Source organism: Octodon degus, unplaced genomic scaffold (assembly GCF_000260255.1).
Source record: "Octodon degus isolate 3935 unplaced genomic scaffold, OctDeg1.0 scaffold00286, whole genome shotgun sequence".
Lineage (NCBI taxonomy): Eukaryota > Metazoa > Chordata > Mammalia > Rodentia > Octodontidae > Octodon > Octodon degus.
In genome coordinates, this window is record NW_004524862.1 from 1,804,072 (window position 1) to 1,813,131 (window position 9,060).

General features: G+C 43.5%; 1 pseudogene; it reads right to left on the minus strand.

Annotated features, from left to right (window-relative positions):
• Nucleotides 1–7,885: 7,885 nt before the first annotated feature.
• Nucleotides 7,886–8,590, minus strand: LOC101580073 (annotated as a pseudogene).
• Nucleotides 8,591–9,060: the final 470 nt, after the last annotated feature.

Below are 9,060 nucleotides of genomic sequence, written 5' to 3' on the forward strand. Positions count from 1 at the left end.
GGGTGAAAGAGTCAAAATGGGCACAGACACAGTTCAGCTCAAAAATACATTTCAGACTCTCAGGAGAGCCAGCTGGCCTCCATGTCTAACTTCTCACACCCTTTGGCTCCTCCCCTTCTCCGGAAGTCGGTCGAGGGAGCCATAGTGCCCCCCCCCCCCAAGCAGCCTGCGTGTTACACTCACACGGTCTCTGTCCGTCTTTGTCTGTCTGTCTCCCTCTACTCTTCCGGGCTCTGCTCACGTGCAGAATGTGATTCAATAGGACTGGTTGAGGCCTGTGGTTCAGCATTCCCAACAAGTCCCTAGGTGAGGCTTGTGTCAGGGCCACACTTTGACTAGTGCAGACTAGGTCACAGACACACGAGAAGGGAGCCCAGCTATCTTGGCTGGGAAGCTGGTATGACAATGGGGAACTTGTCCTGACAAGCTAGTCCTCTGAATCCTCTCTCATTTCCTGCGTTCTTCCATGTGTTTGAGTCAGGGGCACCTCCGCGAGCAAATCCAAAGGGATTCTCTTCTGTTCCCTGCAGCCAGGTGTACCTTGGCCTGACCGGGAAAAAGATACATCAGCGTCTAGAGAAGAGCTCGCAGGTGCAGCTCCCATGAGGTACAGATAATTGTGCCTGGACTGCGCCTTGGAGGCCTGCCATGCTCCTTTGGGTGACGCTTCTCCTCCCGATCTTCAGGGAAAAACCTTCCTCTGACCCTGTTAGCTTGCTCATTTTCTCATTCACCTTCTGGTTAAGAGATGCAGTTTCAGAACAGGAGAACTTGTGACATCGCAAACTGGAGAAAGAGGAAATCTTAGCTCTTTGACACACGCATAATCAGAAAACAGAGTAAGTGGATTCCCGGGGGGGGGGGGGGGGGATGCTAATGAGCACATATCCTTGCAGTGTGAAGCCCACATCGGCTGTGCCTTTACTGGGGCCCAAAATAATTCTCATTATATTCACCTTTAATAGAAAATAGCTTACATTCTATTATTTAAAATATTCACAAGTTGGGAGTGGACCCAGGGGACTGAATGCACCCATAGGAGTGTCTCAGGGTTGTTTTCATGTTACTTTTATAAGGTATTCACATTTAGTTTGATTTGGGCAGTGGAGATGAAGTGGACAAATGTATTTCAATTTTTTTAAAAAAATCTTTTATTTATTTGTTTGGTAGAGGGTCTCTCTATGCAGCTCAGACTTGTAGTGATCCTCCTGTCTCAGCCTCCCCAGTGCTGGGATTACAGGTATGCGCCGCCATGCCTGGTTTTGGTGAATGACACAATGCACCCAGGGCTCCAGAGCTGGCATGGCATGCAGTACCACGGATTGAACTTGGGTCCTTGCTGAGCTATCTCCCCAGCCCTGGAAAAATATATTTAATGACATAAATAAGAATAAAGCAATAGGTTCTACTGGGTGCTTGGAATGTGGACACGCAAGGAATCCACACTCTGTCACTTAAGATGCACTGAGCACTCACTTTTGTGCAAGATGCCTGGCCAGGTGAAGCAAGGGTTCAGAAGGGAGCAAGGTCAGCCTCACACACTTGTGATCCCAACCCTCTGCAGGCAAAGGCAGGAAGATTATGAGTTTGAGGGCAGCCTGGGAAGTGCAGCAAGTTAGAGGCTATTCTGTGCTACAAACTGAGATCCCGACACAAACAAATGAACAAATAGACAAAAAAATGAGCAAGATGATGAACTTTTCTTTGAGGCTCATACATGGTAGGAAAAATAAATGATAAGAAGTGGGATTCTCTCCCCCTACCCCTATTTCCTATCACCTGATTCATCTCTCATAGAACTCAGATAAATAACAATACTTCTGAGGAAATAGCCCCTTGATTCTACCAGTTTTAGCTCCCTAAAAATAACTCAGTTGTGTCCCAAATTTACTGATCAAGGAGATTATGGGGCCACAGAGGAAAGTGATTGATGATGTAGGGTGTGCCTAAGGAGAGTCACGTGGAGAGAAAACATTCTCTCAGGCTTTCACAGAGAGCAAATTGTTCAAGCAATGGCTGTGACTCATCCACATGGCTGACACTGACAAAGGATCTGCAAATTGCGGTACAGGGTTAGAGGATAAATCCTGAGGAGATTTGACTGACCTTGTCAGATACAGAAGTTACATTTCTTGTTATATAGGTCTTGCTTTACCTTGGTCTTAACCATCCAGTAGAAAAGTATAGAAATGAGGTATAAAAAGTAAAGCCATATTAATATGCTGATCTGTAAAAGGCTCAAATAAAAAATTTGTGACATTGCCAGTCCTATGGGTAACCCACTATTATTATGGACTACTAGACTATATTGGATTATTTTGCTGAATTCACTCACCTACAATATTTATTTTTATTTTTATTTTTTTTTAAATTTTTTTTTATTTTTTATTTATTTGAGAGAGAGAGAGAGAGAGAGAGAGAGAGAGAGAGAGAGAGAGAGAGAGTAGTGTGTGTGTGTGGCCAGCTCAGCCCACCAGGGGGCGGGGCTGGCTGGCATGTGGTGCTGGGGGATTGAATCGCGGTCCCTGATGCTTTGCCAAGCTTGTTCTAAGTAGGTGCCTTAGACCACTGAGCCATCTCTCCAGCCCCTCATTTACAATATTTAAATGGCAGTGGAATATCCATCTCTGACAAAACTAAGCAAAAAAAAAAGAGGATACAAATGAAGGACCATTTTGTATCTGTATATACAAGATAAGATAGATATACAGCTACTTTCTCTTAATTCAATGAGAAGAAAGATTTGCACTAATCGTATTTGGACAGGATATAATTTCTGCATGTTGTGCTATGAATAATCACTATGAAGACAACAATACGCAATGTATTAATTATTGTAGCTGTCTTACTGACCTGTTTTGAGACTGTCTCATTGCTATTTGTTTCTCAATAAAATTAATAAAAAAAATTTCTGCTTTGGCTTTTTTTTTTTTGCGGAACTGGGGATTGAACTCAGGTCCTTGCACTTGCCAGGGAAGCGCTTATCCCACTGAGCCATCTCCCCAGCCCCTACTGCTTTGGCTTTTGTAGGTGTCTACCAGGGAAGCAATGTCAGGAGGCAGGTGGCCTGGGGAACCTGGTGAGCCCTAATACTAAGCATCCACGTAGCTTCCCCAATCTTTTGCTCTTGGAAACAGTGGTGTGAGCTGTGTGCCCCTTAAATCCATATGTTGCAGCTCTCACCCCCAGTGTGGGCTATACTGAAGATAAGAAGCCTTGAAAAGGTAAATGAGATTAAACGAGGTCCTGAGAGCAGAGTCCTGCTCTGATGAACTAGTGCTTGTCCAAAAAGAGGAGATGCTGGAGCTCTCTTTGTAGTGTGTGAACCAGGAGCCAGCTGCCTGCAAGCCGGGAAGAGAGCCCTCGCCAGAACCTGGCTGTGCGAACCGGCAGACTAATCTTGGACTTTGTGTTAGCTTTCCATGGTGGTGACAAACACTTGAGACAAGCAATTTAGCAGTGGGAAAGATTTCTTTCGGCTGGTGGCTTCTGAGGTTGCAATCCGTGGCCACCTGGCTGCGTCACTTTGGTCTTGCAGTAGCTCGGTACTTCATGGTGGAAGTGCATAGTGGAGGCTGGGAAGCCAACAGAGAGAGAGAGAGAGAGAGAGAGAGAGAGAGAGAGAGAGAGACAAAGGAGGTGGGGCCTCAACATCCCTTTCTAAGGGCTTCTTTCCAGTGACCTAGACACTGAATGCAGGAGGGGGGGACTGGGTAACTGGGAGGAAAGGTGAGATGGCGTGGGGGCGGGGAAGGAGACTGAGTGTGACACTGAGCAGAGGGCCAGCGGCTGACATGGATCCAGGAACAGATCTGTTTCCTCTTTTTACTCAAAGATTTAGAATCCACAGCGGGGAACTGTGATTTCACTTCCTATGGACAGGTTGCCAGCAAAGCGGCCTGCAACAAGATGTACATTAAATTTAATTTGGGAAGTTCTGGCAGGAACATTATTTTATTTTAAATTACAAAGGATATGCACATCTTATGACAGAAATAGTGAAAGAATTATGTAAAAATAGCTCTTTGGCTTCAGAAACAATCTTATGGAAGTCAAAATTTGAGTCCTGAATATTTCTGAGTTTTTGACAGTCCTAATAGAGCATACACTGAGACTGCAGCTTCACAAACTACTGCTCTGATCATTAGTGCTTCTGCTCCTTAGGAGTTAGGAGGAGGAAAAACAGCTATATCCCAGCTATCAGGAGATGCACAATCACTGATAATTAGAATGAAATAAAATCGATGACTAAATGAATGTGCAGTTTACACGCAAAGGTAACCTTTTATTCTTTCCAATTAGGCTTTCTCCTGTGGACTTGGCAGATGAAGCTGAGTTATAAATAGAAGTGATATTTTGTAGGGCTCTTCTAACTAAAATGTGCAGGAGGTCAAATTCTAATCAAGGTAATATATATAAGTAATGAGCTGAGCCTACATTCTCAGGCATTTATCTATTTAGTGGTAATAAATGAGCAAAGATGAAAAGAGAACTTCCGGACAAAAGCAGCAAAACAGTTACTTGTGTGGCTGGAGCACAGCAACTTATCTCTGTATAATGAATGCTTGCCAGTGATAATTGACTTCATTTGTTAATTGTATTCATGGTATTAATGAGCTCATTAGCATAACATTCACATCCTGTTCTCCTGTGGTCAAAGTCTGGGGAATTACAAGTTTTGCACACCTTGTTGCTATAGATATACTTGTGCATCCCAATTATGTACAAATTCAAATGCCATCTGTGTTAGCTTTATGCAAGGACACTCCGAAATCATCCCTTTCCTGTTTTTATGGGAACTTTTTGAGACTTTGACAGAAACCATTCTTTTCAGAGTAATGAGGCTCATATTCATGATAAAGATACAGATTTAGCTCCTGTTATTGGTAAAATGATCTTTTCTTCTCTTCTGAATTCCACTCACCTCTACAACTTAGTCACAAACTAAAATTAGGGAAGCAGGATTCTAGAATCTGGAAGGAGAAGACAGTAACAGTGGGAAAGTCTCAGCCAAAGTGGACACAGAGGTGATGGGGACAACATTCCCACCCCAAGACATGGCATCTCGGCATTTGATCAAATCACTGCAACAGGAAGATTTCTCCCAACTTCCCCTTGCTCTTCTTTCCTGGTGTTGGTCAAAAGATCTTACTGGAGAGGTATCCCCCTGTAGCTGGGAGAACATGATATTCTTATCTCTGAAGATGCAAAGAGATGGAGGAGAATCCCAATAAACAGGCCTTGCTAAGTTGTGGCTCCCAGCCAGTTTGTTACCAATTAGATCACACCTCCTTCTCTGTCATTGTTCCTTGGGACTATCCACCCCTGCAGCAAACCTAAAAGGCATTAAGTGTCCGTTAAGTGTCCTGATTGCCAAAGTCTCCTATGTAAAACTTACAGTCAACAAATTTACTGCTTTGCTCTTGTTAATTTGTCTTGTGTAAGATGTCTTTTGTAAGAGAGATGGGTGAGAAAAGAAATCTTTCCTTTCTTACAGAAGTGAGAGCTCACCCCTTCTAACTTGGAGAATTGTGGATAAAATAGAAGGGCTTCAGAGGCAGAGCGGGGATGGGTTTGTTGGGTAAGATTTTCAAAGACAGGGAGATTTGTGACTCTGGACAGGGACTGGGTTGCCCTTCTCTCCTGCCAGCCAACTTATGTGTGTGGAGGAGGCCCCAAAGTGTCCACAAGCTGCTCTTATCCTGAAAGGGAACTGTGTGAGAGCCGGCAAGCCTGCGTCGGCATCTGGTATGGTAAGAGGATGATGATCCTCAGCAGCCAGATAAAGGGTGTTGCAGAGCTCAGCGAGGGGGAGCAGCCAGGCCTCTGGGGAGGGACAGGAGGACAGGCCAACCACAGCTTTATGTAGAAGACACTAGCACCTGTCTACATCTGGTGCCTCGAACATTTCCCTGCCTAACAGCAGCTTAGTCTAGGCACTTCTCAACAGGGGACCGTATGGTGGAGTCAAGGTCCTTTGCCTGTCCTTAGACATCATCTTGAGGAAGAGAAGAAGGAAGAAAGGACACCTGGAAGACTAAATATTTTTTCCTAATGACTCAATATTAACTAGGGACTATTCAGAGCTTGAGATTGGCTTGAGATTACAGGACTGAACTGAATTTTCTAGTTCCTTTGTTCTGTTTACAAGGGGGAATGAAGGGATTTGTGAGAGAGTTTGATTAATGAGAAAAATAATTATACTTCATTTTCTATGAGTTTATGGGAGTAGTGCAAGTGGGCCTGCAAGCTAGCTCCATGTGAAATCACTATAAGGAGGCAACTGCTCTTGGTCTTGCTTCACTTCCAGATGTTTTCTGATTATCTAAACTGATTGTTCAGTGTAGCTACAGAGGAGTCAGAAGGTCTGGGAATCAGTGTGACTGCTCTGCCACCAGGAACCAGGATCTGAGGTTCCATTTGAAGCCTGGAGATGTGTTCTCCAGAACTTGACTATCCTTGTGGTGTGTCCTTACTTGGACCTTTTATTCATGATTCTTTTTTTTATTGTAAAGAGAATAAAAATAAACAATAAATAAAAACAATACAGAATTTCAAAACAAGATGATAGAAAATTAGTAATGGTTGTTACATTGCATATTGTTATTTTCAAAGTAGTTGTTCAGATTACCAGACACAGGCATGCAAAATTGATCAATTAAGCATCAAGTGTGCCATCCACAAACCAATAAAAATTAATCATATAATGATCTTAGCTATCTGTGTATATACACGTTTTTTCCCTCCTTTCTTTCCTCCTTTTCCACATCCTGGCTGTTCTTTTCTTTTGATCAGTTTCTTATTCTTTCACAGTGTCTACTGCACCTTTCAGATTTTATTTGCTCTTTTAGGTTTTTGCGTTAGAGCGACTATATGATGTCTACACGTGCAGGTTGGATTTATTTCACCTATGAGCATGGTCTCTCGTTGCATCCATTGATCTGTAAAGGCCTTGAGTTTACCCTTTTTATAGCTGAGTAATGCTCCATTGTGTAAACATATTACATCTTCTTATTTATTCCTCGGTTGATGCGCATTTGGGTTGTTTTCAAGATTTAGCTGTGACAAATTACACTGCTACAAACATGAGTGCACAGCACATATGTCACTGTGGTATGACACTTTTAATTCTTTTGGGAAGATACCCAGGAGGAGAATGGCTGAGTCAAAAAAAACCTCTAGTCCCAGTTTTTTGAGGAATCTCCGCATTGATTTCCCCAGTGGCTCTACGAGTCTACACTCCCACCGACAGTGGAGAAGCGTTCGTTTTTCCCAACAGCCCTTCTAGCATTTATTATTGGTTGACTTCTTGATCATAGCCATTCTTTCTGGGATAAGATGGAATCTCAGTGTTGTTTGACTTTGCATTTCTCGAATGACCAATGATGTTGAACAGTTTTTCACATATTTGTTTGCCATGTCTATTTCTTCATCAGAGAAGTGTATATTCATCTCAGGTGCCCATTTTGGATTGGGTCTTTGAATTCTGAGGACCTGATTTTATTTAATTCTTTTTAAAAAATTTTTATTTAGTGCAGGGTCGACAGGGACTCACTACACAGATTGGGCTTTTAGTGATCCTTCTGTTTTCAGCCTCCCAAGTGCCGGGATTACAGGCATACACCACTGCACCCAATCTTAGTCGCCATCTCATCATGCCCTGGGGGCAGGGCTGGTGCAGCACACTGGGGATCAAACCCTGTTTCCCGCATCTGCCTGAGCAGGTACTTTAGTCTGCTGGGCTATCTGGCTAGCCCACTTATTTAATTCTTTATATGTTCTAGGTAGAAGTCTTTCTAGATAGAACTGATGGACAGTTGGCCAAAACTTTTTCCCATTTCATGGGTTTTCTTTTTGCCCTGTTGGTGATTTTTTTTTTTTTTTGTAGAAAACAAAAGTGGAACATTTATTAATAACTCAAAGAAACACCACACAGGTAGGGGTAAGAGATTAAATACAAACACAGAGTTCCACAGCAGCTATACTTCTCCAAGGCTGTATGCCCAAATGGAATCTTGGAGAGACCACCTGGATAACAGAGGAACTGTCAGCGATGCCTCCGGTCTGGACTCCTGCTGCGTCTTCGGCCACCTCTTCTCTTGCCCTTGGGTGGACCTCGAACAAAACACCAGTCCACACTGATTGGCTGTCCCATCAAATCCTGGCCATTAAGTCCCTCCATAGCAGCCTGGGCCTCTTTGTATGTTTCATACTCAACTAGAGTATACCCCTTTAAGTATCCTGTACGCCTGTCCAGGTTTAAACGGGTGCTTTTTATTTACCCATATTCTGCGAATTTGTCATGGATGTCTTCTTCAGTGGCTTCCTCACGAACTCCAGTGACAAAGAGAATCCAGCCTTCGATAGAGCGTTATGGTCCGGGTTCGTCACCATCCTGCTCCACGCTGTCATAATCCTCACGCATCCATGCCCGGAATCCCTCTTCAGAGCCAAAGCCGCGGCCCTTCTGCTTCTTTGCCTTTTCTTTCAATTTGTGGATGCTTTCATCCCCATCCTTATCCATGACGAAATCCTCGCCCCCGGCCTCTTGAAGATCCAGCACGTCTGCCATCTTGCCTGCCTACGAGCTCTCGTCCGCGCCCTGGTGATATTTTTTTTGACATGCAGAAACTTTTCAAAAAGGTGAGATTCCAGTTGTTGATTTTTTGAAGTATTTCCCATGCAGCTTGGTTTTTGTTCATGAACTCTGCCTACCCCTATGTCTTCAAGATTTCTACCTAGTTTTTGATACTTGAAATTTTGCTGCCTTCCCTTGTGACCTTCACGTACTTGGTGGGGAAGGGATGCTGTATATGGTGCTGTTGACTGGCAACACCTGCACGTCTCTATTGTCCTTGCTGGTACTGTCCTCATTTTATATATGGGATTCAAAGAGGCCTTATACAGTGAGTGACAAAGCTGGGACTTGAAGTTGTGACATGTTCTACTCTCCATGCTTAACTCTATCTCTGCTTAAAATTTCTGGACATTGTGATGCAGTCTTGTTACTTTATGTGACACATAAAGTTAGCCAATATAGTGTTCATCAGAAAGACTCAG